Source organism: Tamandua tetradactyla, chromosome 13, assembly GCF_023851605.1.
Source record: "Tamandua tetradactyla isolate mTamTet1 chromosome 13, mTamTet1.pri, whole genome shotgun sequence".
Taxonomy (NCBI): domain Eukaryota; kingdom Metazoa; phylum Chordata; class Mammalia; order Pilosa; family Myrmecophagidae; genus Tamandua; species Tamandua tetradactyla.
Window position 1 is genome coordinate 63,599,771 of NC_135339.1, and position 15,397 is coordinate 63,615,167.

General features: G+C 37.4%; 1 protein-coding gene and 1 pseudogene across 5 annotated transcripts in view; one reads left to right on the plus strand and one right to left on the minus strand.

The window, feature by feature from the left end:
* The window catches only part of ARMH3 (armadillo like helical domain containing 3), a 365,667-nt gene that overhangs the window by 77,199 nt on the left and 273,071 nt on the right, over window positions 1–15,397 (minus strand). The gene's annotated exons all lie outside the window — the stretch shown is intronic.
* On the plus strand, window positions 4,191–4,805 carry LOC143654564 (four and a half LIM domains protein 1 pseudogene; annotated as a pseudogene).

The following is a 15,397-nucleotide window of genomic DNA, read 5'->3' on the forward strand; positions in this document are numbered from 1 at the left end:
AAGAACCCTGAGTATAAATACTAGGGATGGGTGGTGTGGTTAGCTAGAGAAAGGAGTTTTTGAGAGGTACAGAAGATGGTGTGGGAAGAGAAAGGGTTGCTAGATAGCAGGTCCTGTTAGTTAGACAAGGAGAATGGGATAATTTAGTAAATCAAGAGGTAGATGGAGAATAAAAAAGAAGTAAATTGAACCATTCTGCCTAGGTGAAGCTGATAGTTTCTCTCTCACTAAAAAGGTAAAAGTTAATACTTCATTGCAATATACTCTCTTCCCAGGAGAGGAAATATTAAGGAATGTTGCTTTTCCAATGTTAATGGCAACCTCAACATTAACTTTATTAATGAGTTAGCACCAAAGATAAAGGGATGGATTTTCTCAACAACTGAATCAGTATCTATTATTGAACAAAACCCACTATTTGCTAGAGGCAATAGCTATTTGTTTCCTATCTGAAAAACTCACAAATGGCACTAGGAACACCTTTGGCCCTATTTCTTTCTGCAAATAACTTTGAGAGTCAAAATGAAAGCCTTGTGCTCACTAAATGCCAACCTGCTAAGAGACACAGACAGCTTTTATTCAACAGAAACTCCTCCAAGGAGAAGACTGAATATAGCTGCTGAGACAAACTTAAAAATCATGTAACAAATTTTAAATACTCATCAAAGGATATGTGTCTTATCACTCAGAGAAGCAGAAAAGAATAGATGGATACAGAGAACCTCCTGTGTTCAGAAACCAATGAATCCCTAACTGATTACAGAGAGGTGATCTAAAGCCAATGTTGGGAGACAGACATGACCAGCCAATTGAAGAAATAACAGAGAATGTATTGGGCTTGTGACTGAAACTGAAACTGGAGGTCTCACTGCACATGTACACACGCACTCATACAAGTATGCCTGTCTCTAGGCCTAGAGCAAGAGCAAACAAAGAGCTGTGGTAGAAACTGATTTTTTTTTTTTTTGCATTGGCAGGTTCTGGGATTCAAACTCAGGTCTCCGGCATGGCAGGTGAGAATTCTACCACTGAGCCACTGTCGCACCACCCAGAAAGTTATTTTCAACCTCATTTTCTACCACAGCTCTTTGTTTGCAACAGGGCCTGCAGCATCCCTACATTCAAAGGCAGTGGGAGGTGAGAGAAGGAGAGGACACTAGATGACTGCTACTCCAAACCAAGCGGAACTGCCCAGGGGAGGACTTAATGGGAGGATAAATTTGGGGCCTAAGTCTTTGACAGCATCTCCAGTAATAGCTGGTAAAGCAGTGGGTAAGGGCCAGCTTCAAACATTCATCATGACAGTGCAACAAGATGAACGTCTTTCGGGGAGAGTCTATGAAATTCTGGAGTAAGAAAATGAAGTCCGTGTGGAGAAGGAGGTGGTTGACTCTGGCAGATTGTCTCTATGGGAGGCTGGGTATAATTGTTTTATGCTCACGAAGAGGTTATTAGCTGCATCCTTTCCAATGTAACAGAAATAAGAAATAACAAAAAAATGGCTAAAATAAGATAGTGGTAAGTTTATCTCCCTTTCTGAAAATGTGATGCTATCTAAAGGAGACATTAAGTAATTATAGAATTTTGCCTTATAAGCACCATTTTAAAAAGAAAACTAAATCTTCTCCTCTCTCTTTACTCTGCAAATTGACTTCCTCACGTGGTTAAGGAACACTCTATCCTAGAAGAAAGTTCTAAGGCAGAACTTTGAAGTTCTATGAAGGGTTTGCTGGCACAATCCGTGACATATGATAGTTCAGTTTGTTAGAAGAACATTTGGATACCTACTTTGCACAGATACTATAGTAGGCAATGGGGGAAGTGAATAAGATATGATCCCAGACATCAAGGAGCTTATAGATTAATGGAAGAATAGCCCATGGATAGATCATTTAACTGTTATTCCCTGTTGTCTAGTAAAACATCATACAGACTTCTGTTGTGGAGCTCTAGAGATGCATTTGGAGAGCACAACCAGAGGGGGAGCCCTACAAGCACTTTTCAGGCATTTCAATATCCACTTCCCTAGATTAGGACCTCAGGTTATCTGATAATTCTGGAGGACAAGGATGGCAATGTAATGCCTTAGAAGATGAAATCATTCATTCACTCAACATTTATTATAACCATGTTATACTGTGCTAGGGGCAGAGATTACAGAAGTAAAAAGAACATGGCCCTTGTCCTTGGGAGCTCACCATCTAGTGATAGACAAACATATAAACAACCATAAGCAGAATGTGATAAATGCTGTAACAGAGATATTTGAGAAATCCTATGACAATACAGGTGTGAATCATTCTACCTCAAAGAATTCAGGAAGTTTTCAAGAAAGGTGACATCTGAGTTAAATTTTGAAGCATAAATAGGACTTTGCTAGGTGAACAGAAGAGTGGGAAGGCATTCTGTAAGAGTGTGTGCAGAGGCACAGAGAGGTGAAATTTGAGACTCTGTGGCTAAGTTCAATTTGGCCAGAACTTAGGATAGACGGGAGATAGATAGCAAAAAGATTAGAAAGAAAGGCAGGGATCAAGTGCCATGCAAAGAAGTTTGGACATTATCCACCAAGGATGGGGAATCACAGAAGATTTAAAATCTGGTCCTTTTCCTAATGAAATACGCCAGATGTACAAAAGGTGTAAAAAGATGATATACTATATGCTTGTGTACTCACTATCCAACTTAAGAAAGCATTACAACTACTTTTGAACCCTACATGTACCCCTCCTTGGTTGCATTTTTGTCTTTCTCTTTTCAAAGGTAAACACTGTGCAGAATTTGGTTTTTATCATTCCGATACACACCTTCATTCTTTCACTAAATAGGAATGTATCTCCAAACAACATATATTATTGTTTTTTGTGTTTTTAAACTTTATTTGCACATTATCTTACATGTATCCTACCACTTATTTTTTAAGCTATTATATCTGAGACAGTTGTGTTGATTTATGTAGCTCTAGTCCATTATTTTCGATGTCATATAATATTCCATTTTATAAATATACTGTAATCCACTGTCTTGTTGATGGACATGCAGGTTGTTGCCAATTTTTCTTGGTATTAAAAACAGTGGTATTTTAATAAATCTTCTTATTTATATATTGTTGTGGTCATTTCAAAAAGTTTTACATGGAAATATATTTAAGAATGGAATTTCTGGGTCATAAGTTGTGGATAACTTTGACTTTACTAGATATTGCCTAACTGCCCTCAAAATAATAGCACCAATATACACTCCAACCAGTAAAGACTTGTGCTTCTGAAAAGCAATTCTAGTGACTAAACAGACTGAATGATGACTGCTATAAAGGAAAGACTGGGGGCAGAGAGAACAGGTAGGAGACTCTTACAAGTATTCCAGATGAGAAGTTATGAGCCCTTGAACTAAAATGATGGTCAAAGGAATGGAGAAGGAGAATTTACTTGAGAGATATTTTGGAAATAGACCTGTAAGGACCTAGTGACTGGGTAAGGGAGGAGGAAGAATCTAAGGCAACCTTGAGAGTTCTACTTTAGACAACTGAACAAAAGATGATGCCATTAATTGAGAGAGTAAAGACAGGAGGAGGTTGGCAAATTGCAAAGGAAGGGCAATAGGGCATGTTTTTCAGAACGTCAACTTTGAGGTACTTGTGAGACTTCTAGGTACAACAGGTAGTAAAGGGATAGGGATAAGGAATGGGGAGTTAATGTTTAAATTGTACGTACAGAGTTTCTATTTGGGTTGATTTTAATGTTTTGGTAATAGATGGTAGTGATGGTAGCACATTGTGAACATAAATAACAGCCTGAATTATATATTTGAATGTGGTTAAATGGGAAATTTTAGGTTGTATATGTTACTAGAATAAAACAAACAAACAGGACTGTAGAGCACAAACAGTGAACCCTTTTATAAATGATGGACTAGGCATGCACCCCGCCCTGGGCCAGCCGCACCTGCCCCTGCAAGCATGCTCAAGCCCACCACCTCCCGTGTGTGCACTACCCAGCAAAGGGGCTCAGTTCGCAGCCGCAGCCGCAGCCACAGGGACCTTGGCTTCAGTGCAGGAAGCCGCAGCGGGTAAGACAGTTAAGCAGAGGAGCATCCCTAAGCAGTGCATTTGAAATTGGTCTCAACGATGGCCATATCCAGTCCTTACAGAATACATCCTGTTCTCCACAAATCTAGTGTGAGGTTTCTCGACCTACAAGGTGGACACCATGGCAAACAGGATGGACTGCCACTACTGCAGGTACCTCTTGCAGCAGAAGTATGGGTAAAAGGGCCAACACCACTGCAGTAGGTGCTTTGACAAGTTCTGCGCCAACACCTGTGTGGAATGCCACAAGCCCATTGGTGTGGATTCCAAGGAGGTGCACTCTAAGAATCATTAGAGGCAGGACACCTGCTTCCACTGTGTCAAGTGCCTTCACCCTGTGACCAACGAGACCAATTTCTGTACAACAAATGCAACACTCGGTAGGTTTTCCCCAAGTGCAAAAGGTGCTTCAAGACAATTGTGACAGGAGATCAAAACGTGAAGCACAGGGGACTGTCAGGCACAAAGACTGCTTCACCTGCAGCCACTGCAAACAAGTCACTGCCACTAGAAGCGTCTTTCTGAAAGGGGAGGCCTTCTATACATGACTTGCCATGAGGCCAAATTCATCAGGTACTACATGAAGGCCAACAAGGGTTTGGTAAAGGCTCCAGTGTGGTGGCCTAGGAAGGATAAATCTGGCACAACTAGTGCTTCCACTGCAAAAAATGCTCCGTATGCTACAAAGATGTGGTCTCTCTCTCTAACCCTAACTGTGTAAGTGAAGCCACTGCCTCCTCGCTAGGTGGGACATGACAGCCAGGGGTTGAAGTCTCCCTGGCTGCTTGGGAAATGATCCCCAGGGATGAGACTGGCCCTGGCACTGTGGGATCAACAATGCCACCCTGAACAAAAGGGGGAAAGAAGTATAACAAATAAGGTATTATGTGTTAAGAATAACCTCCAGGATAACCTCTCAACTCTGTTTGAAATCTCTCAGCCACTGATACTTTATTTTGTCTCATTTCTCTCTTCCCCCTTTCAGTTGAGAAGGTTTCCTCAATCCCTTGATGCTGAGTCCCAGCTCATTCTAGGATTTCTGTCCCACGTTGCCAGGGTGGTTTACACCCCTGGGAGTCACGTCCCGCGTAGAGAGGGGGAGGGCACTGAGTTCACTTGCCGTGTTGGCCAAAAGAGAAAGAGGCCACATCTGAGCAACAAAAGAGGTTCTCTGGGGGTGACTCTTGGGCCTAATTTTAAGTAGGCTTAGCCTATCCATTGTACAGATAAGTGTCACAGACATGGAGGAATCTTAAATAACAATGAAGTGAAAAAAAACCACTTTGAAAAAGCTATATACTGTGTGATTCTAACCTTATGACATTCTGGAAACGGCAAAACTACAGAGAGAGTAAAAAAGTCAGTGACTGACAGAGGTTCAGGTGGAGGGAGGCAGGAATGAACAGGTGGATCACAGCAGATTTTTAGGGCAGTAAAACTATTCTGCATACTATGATAGTGGATATATGACATTATGCATTTGCCCAAACCAATACAATCATACAACATAAAGGGTGAATCCTAATACAAACTGTGGACTTTAGTTAATAATAATACATCAACAGTTGTTCAAAAATTGTAACAGATGTCCCACACTAAAGCAAGATGCTAAAAACAGAGGAAACAGTGGGGGCAGTGGAGAAGGGGTAAATGGAAACTAAACATTCTGCTAAGTTTTCTGTAAAACTAAACTGCTCTTAAAACAGCTTATTTTTAAAAAATCAGTCATATTCTAATAAAACAATGTTGATTTCTCCATTTTTAGGAAGAAAGTAAAGAGAAATAGTACCAGTAGAAATCAGACTATACCAGCCTCACATGCCGCATTTCAAACCCTCACATGAATGAGTCAACAGTCCCTACTCCTTTGTCCTACAATGTGAAGAATTTTTAAGTCAACCTCGCATGACTATCTTCTTCTGGATCTGTGTTGTCTGACATGATTGCCATTAAGCCATATGTGGCTACTGAGCCAACTCCTTGTAATGCAGCTAGTGCAACTGAGGAACTGAAATTTTTTAATTTATTAACTTTTATTTATAAACACTATACCTACCAAGCAAATCCACTCCCCCCGCCCCCTATCTCCGGTAACCTCTAATCTACCTTTTTTTTTTTTTAAAAGATGTTTTATTGATAAAACAAACATTCCATACATGATATACAATCAGTGGCTCACATTATCATCAGATAGTTGTATATTCATCACCATGATCTATTTTTTTAAAAACATTAACATATATAATCAGTAAGTCACAGTATCATCACTTAGTTGCATTTTCATCATTTCTTAGAACATTTGCATCAATTCAAAAAAACAAAAAGACAACAGAAAAAGAAATAAAACGATAACAGAAAAAAAAGATTATACATACCATACCTCTTACCATCACTTTCATTGATCACTAGCATTTCAAACTAAATCTATTTTAACATTTGTTCCCCCTATTATTTATTTTTATTCCATATGTCCTACTCATCTGTTGACAAGGTAGATAAAAGGAGCATCAGATACAAGGGTTTCACAATCACACAGTCACATTGTGAAAGATATATCATTATTCAATCATCCTCAAGAAACATGACTACTGGAACACAGCTTCACATTTTCAGGCAGTTCCCTCCAGCCTCTCCATTACATCTAGGATAACAAGGTGATATCTACTTAATGCGTAAGAATAACCTCCAGGATAACCTCTTGACTCTATTTGGAATCTCTCAGCCATTGACACTTTGTCTCATTTCCCTCTTCCCCCTTTTGGTCGAGAAGGTTTTCTCAATCCCCTTGATGCTGAGTCTCAGCTCATTCTAGGATTTCTGTCCCACATTGCCAGGAAGATCCACATCCCTGGGAGTCATGTCCCACATAGACAGGGGGAGGGTTCTAATCTACTTTTTGTCTCAGTGAACTTTCTTCTAGATATTTCATATGAGGGACATCATACAATATTTGTCCTTATGTCCTTTGCTTATTTCACTTAGCATAATGTTTTCATGTTGCAACATATCTCAGAACCTCAATCGTTTTTACGACCAAGTAATACTTCATTGCATGTATGTACTATATATTTTATTTAAAAAGTTGTGGGTTTACAGAAAAATCATGCATAAAATACAGAGTTCCCATATACCACTCTATTACTTACACCTTGCATTTGTGTGGTACTTTTGCTATAACTGATAAAAGAACATTTTATAATTGTACTATTAACTATTGCCATGGTTCACATTAGGGTTCACTCTTTGTGTTGGATAGTCCTATGGTTTTGTTTTTATTTTTAATTTTTACTGTAGTAACATATATACTATCTAACATTTTCCCTTTCAACCCCATCAAAACATACAATTTGGTACTATTGATCACATTCATAATCTTGTGCTATCATCACCACCATCTATTACCAAAACATTACCATCATCCCACACAGAAACTCTGTACAATTTAAGCATTAACTCCCCATTCCCTATCCTCACCCTAGTCCCTGGTAACCTATTGTCATGGTTAGGGACAGGTGTCAACTTGGCCAAGTTGTGGTACCTGTTCATCTGATTGGGCAAGCGCTGGCCTGTCTGTTGCAATGAGGACATTTCATAGGATTAGGTCATGATCACGTCAGCTACATCCACAGCTGATTCCATTTGTAATCAGCCAAAGGGGAGTGTCTTCTGCAATTAGTGATGCTAAATCCAATCATGGGAAGCCTTTTAAGGAGGACTCAGAGGAGACAGGTTTCATTCCTGCTTTGGCTGGTGAGCCTCTCCTGTGGAGTTCATCCAGGCCATCCATTGGAGTCATCGGCTTTGCAGCCTGCCCTGTGGATTTTGGACTCTGCGTTCCTACGGTCACGTGAAACACTTTCATAAATTTTATATTTGCAAGTGTTCCCTGTTGGTTCTGTTTCTCTAGAGAACCCTAACTAATACACCTATATTCTAGTTTCTGACTCTGAATTTGTTTATTCTAATTATTTCTGATCAGTAAGATCATACTAATATTTATCCTTTTGTGTCTAGCTTATTTCACAAGATGATGTCTTCAAGATTCATCCATATTATCTCATGTATCAGAATTTCATTACATTTTATGGCTGAATAATATTCCATTGTGTTTTGGTTTGGTAAAAGTGATAGAATTCAATATACCAGAAATATACTGGCTTTTAACAATGGGGATTTTTTAGTTTACAGATTTACAGTTCTAAGGTTATAGGATACCTTTTCTAAAGACAGGCTGCTGGCATCCAGGACACCTCTGTCACATGGGAAGGCACATGGCCAGTGTCTGCTGCTCCTTTGCTCTCAGGTTTCACTGCTTACAGTTTCTGGTTCAAGTGGTTTCCTCTCTGAGTTTCTGGGGGTCCTCCCTTAGCTTCTTCTCTGAGGCTTTTCTCTATGAGTTTCTCTTAATTTCATCTCTTAGCTTCTCTGAGCTCTCTGGGCATTTTCTGTGTATCATTTATCCTCTTATAGCAGACTCTCAGTAAGAGGACTAAGACCCACCTTCAGTGGGGTGGGCCATATCTCAATTGAAATAACTTAATCAAAAGTCCCACCTAGAATAGGTCTACACCCACAGAAATGGATTAAAAGAACATGGCCTTTTCTTACAAGGTAATTAATAGCTTCAAATTACCATACATTGTATGTGTATATTACATTTTGTTCATCCACTCAACAGCTGATGGATACTGGATTTCTTACCACCTTCAGGTGAATAATGCTGCTATGAACATTAGAGAAAAAGTATACATTTGGACCCCATTTTCACTTTCTGTATATACCTTTGAGTGGAATTGTGGGGTCATATGAGCATTCTATATTTAATTTTTTAAGGAACCACCACATACCTTTCCACCGTGGTAATATTATTTTATATTCCCACCAACAATGCACTAGATTCCCAATTTTTCTGCAACTTCTCCAACACTTTATTTTCCATTTAAAAAAAAATAATGGCCATCCTTATGGGTATGAAGTATCATCTCACTGTCTTTTTTAAATGAAACTTTCCATTTTGAAATCATTTCAAACTTACAAGACAGCTGCAAAAAAAAGCAAAAATACACAGGGAATGCCAACATAACGTTCCCTTGCCAAGATACTCTGATTTACCAACTTTTAACACTTGGCCACATTTGCCATATCATTCTTTCTATCCATCCATCCATCTATCTGGCCACTTATTTTCTAAACATTAGCTAATAGATTGTATACATTATGCTCCTTGAATACTTCATACTTCCATGTCCATTTCCTGAGAATAAAGATACTCACTTATTTAACTACCTCAAATATAGTTATCAAATCTAGGCAATTTAACATCGATATAAAGCTTATGGTCTATAGTCCCGTTTTTCTTCATGTCCCAATAATGACCTTTTCTTCTTCCACTATTACTTCCAGTCCAGAATCATGGATGGCTTTTGTCATTGTCTCTTTAGTCACTTTTTAAAAATACTGTGGAAACAATTACACAACTAACTTTTGAACCTCAACCAAGCATACCATGGGATTAATCACATTCACAATGTTGCCCTATGCTGAACACTATCCATTACTAGAACATTCTAATTACCCTAAAGAGAAATCATGTATCGATTATTAATTAAATCTCCATTTTACCCCCACCTGGCACCTAGTAGGTAACTTGTGCTCTACTCTGTCTCTATGAAATTGCATATTACATTTATTTCACATAAGAACATATATGTCTTCTGTGTCTGGCTTATCTCTTCGATGTTCATCCATGTTACAGCATGTATCAGAACATTATTCCTTTTTACAGTTGAATACTATTCCATGGTATGTATATACCACACTGGGTTTATCCGTCCATCTGCTGATGGAGACTTCAGTTACTTCTGCTTTTCAGCTACTGTGAATAGTGCTGTTATGAACATTGGTATACTAGATATAATTCATCTGAGTCCCTGCTTTCAGTTCTCTTAGGTATATACCTACAAGTGGGATTGCCAGGTCATTTTACAGTAAACTTTTCCAGAATAGCTAAATCATTTTACATCTCCACCAACAATCTACTAAGGTTCCTATTTCTCTGCATCTGCCCCAGCACTTATTTTCTATGTGTGTGTGTGCATGTTTTTTTTTTTTAAATAATAGTTATTCTAATGGGTGAGAGGTGGCATATCATTGTGGTTATGATTTGCATTTCCCGAATGGTTACTGATGTTGAGCATCTTTTCATGTACTTATTAGTCATGTGGTTATCTTCTTTGGAGAAATATATATTTAAGTCATTTACACATTTTAAAATTGGGTTATTTGATTTTTTGTTGTTGAATTATAAGAGTTCTTAGTATGTTCTGGATATTAAACCCTTAGTAGATATATGATTTCCAATGTTTTCTCCCATTCTGCTGGTTGTCTTTTTACCTTTTTGATAATGTCATTATCAAAAATTTCTAGTTTTTATAAGTTTAATTTATCTATTTTTTCTTCTGTTGCTCATGTTTTCCTTCTAAAGTCTAAAAATTCACTACTTAATAAAAGGTCCTAAAGATATTTCTCTATGTGTTCTTCTAAGAATGTTATAGATTTACCTCTTATATTTAGATCGTCGATCCATTTTGGGGTTAATTTTTGTATATGGTATTAGGGTAGGCTCTACTCTTTCTTTTACAGGTGGACATCCAATTTTCTCAGCAATATTTATTCCAGAGACTACTATCTTCCTACCGAATGGATTTGCCTTCCTTGTCAAAAATCAGTTGGCGACAGATGTGTGGGCTCATTTCTAATTTACTGGTTATACATCTGTCCTTGTGCCAGTACCACACTTTTGATTACTGTAGCTTTGTAGTAAGTTTTTAACTGGAAGTAAAGATCTTCAGCTTAATTCTTTTTCAAAACAGTTTTGGCTATTTGGGGCCCCTTTCCTTTTCATATCAATTTGATGATTAGCTTTGTAATTTTGATTAGGATTGTGTTAACTCTGCAAATCACTTCGAGTAGTACTGATTTCTTAATGATACTAAGCCTTCCAATCAATAAGCACAGACTATCTCTCCATTTATTTAAGTCTTCCTTAATTTCTTTCTGTAACTGCCTTGCAGTTTTCTGTATATAAGCTCTTTACATCCTTAGTTAAGTTTATTCCTAGATATTTTATTCTTTTAGATTGTACTGTATTTATTTTTTTAATTATTATTATTACTAGCAGCTGTCTAGTTCAGAGCTTTAAAAAAAATCGGGTCCAAAAAAACTGATTTATTATTTTGAAAGTTTCCCCTCAAGAACCACTGTACTTCAGAATGCAATAAGCTGTTTTTTTAAGCAGTTTTATTGAGATATATTTACATACTACACAATCCATCCAAAATGTACAATCAGCGATTCACAGTATCATCACATAGTTGTGCATTCATCACTACGATCAACACATTTTCATTACTCCAAAAAAGGAAATAAAAATAAAAAAGAAAACCCTTTATGCCCCCCTATTATTGACCCTTAACATTAGGGTGGTAGATTTGTTACTGTTCATGAAAGAATATTAACATATTACCGTTAACTACAGTCTATAGTTTGCAAGAGGTGTCTTTCCCCCATATACCATACTAGGATTAACTCCTTGCAATAGTGATGCACATTTGTTATAGTTCATTAAAAGAACATTTCTATATTTACACTATATTAATCACAGTCATTATCCATCACAGAGTAAACTGTGTTATCCAGTCCCATGTTTTATCCTCTAGCTTTCCATCTAGTGACATACACAACTCCAAATGCCCCCTTTCAACAGTCAAACTCATAACTATTAACTTCACTAACAATGTGCAACCATCAATTCTATTTCCAAACATTTAAATTCAACCTAGTTAAAAATTCTGCACACATTAAGTATCCACTCCCCATTCTCTACCCTCATCCTATCTCCTGGTAACCTATATCCTAGATTTTGACTCTATGAGTTTCCTTACTATAATTAGCTCATATTAGTGAGATCATACAATATTTGTCCTTTTGTGTCTGACTTATTTCACTCAACATAATGTCCTCAAGGTTCATTTATGTTGTCACATTCTTTGGGACTTTATTTTTCTTATTGCTGAAAAATATTCCATCATTCCTTCTTACTGCTGAATAATATTCCATTCTATGTATATACCACATTTTGTTTATCCATTTGTTGGTTGACAGACACTTGAGTTATTTCCATCATCTGCCAACTGTAAAAAATGTCACTATGAACACTGGTGTGCAAATGTCTGTTTACATCCCTGCTTTCAGTTCTTCTGAGTAGTAGCGGGACGTAGAAGCGGGGCTGCCAGGTCTAATGGCAGTTCTATACTTAGTTTCCCTAGGAACCACCAAACTGTTCCACAGGCGGCTGTACCATTTTACATTCCCATCAACAGTGAATAAGTGTTCCTATTTCTCCACATCCTCTTGAATACCTACAGTTTTCTATTTGTTTAATAGCGGCCATTCTAGTTGGCGTGAAATGTTATCTCACTGTGGTTTTGATTTGCATTTCCCTAACAGCTAATAACACTGAGCATCTTTTCATGTGCTTTTCAGCCATCTCTATATCCAATTTGGAAAAATGTCTATTCAAGCCTTTTGTCCCCCCCCCCCCTTTTTTTTTTTTGCACGGGCAGGCTCCAGGAAGCGAACCCAGGTCTCCAGCATGGCAGGCGAGAATTCTGCCACTGAGCCACCATTGCACCACCTTTTGCCCATTTTTTGATTGAGTTGTTTGTCTTTTTATTGTTGAGTTGCAGGACTTTTTTTTATATTATGGTAGTAAATCTTTATCAGTAGTTCCCAAATATTTTCTCCTACTGAATAGGCTGCCTTTTCAGCTTTTTAACAAAGTCCTTTGAAGCATAAAATCTTCAATTTTGAGGAAGTCCCATGTATCTATTTTTTCTTTTGTTGCTTGGGTGCCAAGTCTAAGAAGCCTCTGCCTACCACAAGATCTTGAAGATGCTTCCCTACATTTTCTTCTAGGAGTTTTATAGTCCTGTCATTATAGTTAGGTCTTTGATCCATTCTGAGTCAATTTTGGTATAAGGTCTGAGATGATGGTCCTCTTTCATTCTTTTGGATATGGATATCTAGTTCTCCCAGCATCATTAATAAAGAGACTGTTCTGTCCCTTTTGAGTGGACTTGGCTGACATGTAGAAAATCACTTGACCATGAATGTGCAGATCTGTTTTTGAACTCTCAATTTGGTTCCATTGATCAATATATCTATCTTTTTGCCAGTACCATGCTGTTTTGACCGCTGTAGTTTTGTAATTTGCTTTAAACTCAGGAAGTGTGAGTCCTCCAACTTCGTTCTTCTTTTGTTAGATGTTTTTGGATTTTTAGGGTCTTTAACTCTCCCAAATAAGTTTGGTGATTGGCTTTTCTATTTCTTCAAAGTAGGCCACTGGAATTTTGACTGGGATTGTGTTGAATGTGTAAGTTAATTTGGGTATAACTGACATCTTAACTATATTTAACCCTCCAATTCATAAACATGGAATCTCCTTCCATTTATTTAGGTCTTCTTTGAATTCTTTTAGCAGTATTTCGTAGTTTCTGAATTCAGGTCCTTTATATCCTCTGGGAGTCCCAGAAACAGAAGAAACAGAGAAAGGGGAAGAAGAAATACACAAATAAATAATGACAGAGGGCTTCCCTAATTTGGCAAAAGGTGTAAATATGCCCATCCAAGAAGCCCAGAGAATACCAAGCAAGATAAATTTGAAGAAAATTATGCCATCACATATTGATCAAATTGTAGAATGCAAAATACAAGTAGAGAGTTCTGAAAACTGCAAGAGAAAATTAACTCGTTATATACAATGGAGTCCCAATTAAATTTCTCCCCAGAAAATTCTGATTTATTCTCAGAAACCACAGAAGCAAGAAGGCAGTGGACTGAAATACTAAAAGTGCTGAGAGAAAACAACATCCAACCAAGAAATTTTTATCTAGTGAGACTTTCTTTCAGAATGCAGGAGAGATCAAGATAAATTAAAGCTAAGGGAATGCTAGACTTGCCCTAAAAGGAAGGCTAAAGGGGGTTTCTTCAGACTGAAAGGAAGACAATAGACAGTGGTGCAAAACAGCCTAAAGAAATAAATCTCCTGTAATAGAATATTTGGGTACTGTAAATGCCAGTACTATTGTGTTTTTTGGTATGTAACTCCAAACCTGCTTCCTCCTAGAGGTGCTAAAATGCAAATACATAAAACTAATGATAAATCTATGGTTTTGGACACACAATATATAAAGAAATAATTTGTAACAAGTAGAAAAAGGTGGAGGAATAGAAGAGTACAGAAACAGTATATGTATATACTATTAAAGTAGAGTAAGTATCAAATTAAATATGATTGTTACATATTTAGGTTGTTAAATTTTAACTCAATGGTAGCCACAAGGAAAATATATGAAATATATATCCAGACAGACTCAACTAGACACTGTCTACAAGATAGTTACTTTAAATTCAAAGTCATAGCTCAGCAGTCAGAGTTCTCGCCTGTCATGCCAGACACTTGAGTTTGATTCCTGGTGCCTGCCCATGTAAAAAAAAATCAAAGACATAGGTAGGTTAAAAGTGAAAGGATGGAAAAAATATACCATGTAAGTAGTAATCAAAAGAGAGCTGAGATAGTCACTAGAAAAGTTACTATTTAAAAAACGGAAAATTAAAGTGTTGAAGAGGATGTGGAAAAGTAGGAATACTCATTCATTGTTGGTGGGAATGTAAAATGGTATAGTCATTGTAGAAAGCATTTTAGCAGTTCCTCAGAAAGTTACGTAAAGAACTACCATATACAAAAACAAACACAAAAACAAAACCAAAGAAACAAAAACAAGAATTACCATATACCCTGGCAATCCCACTTCTTGGCATATACCCAAAAGAAATGAAAGCAGGGATCCAAATAGGTATTTGCACATCAACGTTCATAGAAGAATTATTCACAAATGCTTAAAGATGGAAGAAACCCAAGTGTCAACCAACAGATGAATGGATAAATAAAAAATGGTAATATACAACAGAATATTATCTAGCTATAAAAAGGAATGAAATTCTGATACATGTGACAACATGGATGAACTCTGAAGACATTATATTGAGTGAAATAAACCAGATACAAAAGGACAAATATTATGACCTCACTGATGAGAAATAATCAGAATAAGCAAAAGGTAGAGTCAGAATCTAGAATACAGGTTACCGGGGGTCAGAGTGGAGACAGGGAATAGAGAGTTAAAGGCTTAAAATGCTCAGAGTTTCTACTTGGGACAATGAAAAAGTTTTGGTAATAGATAGTGGTAAAGC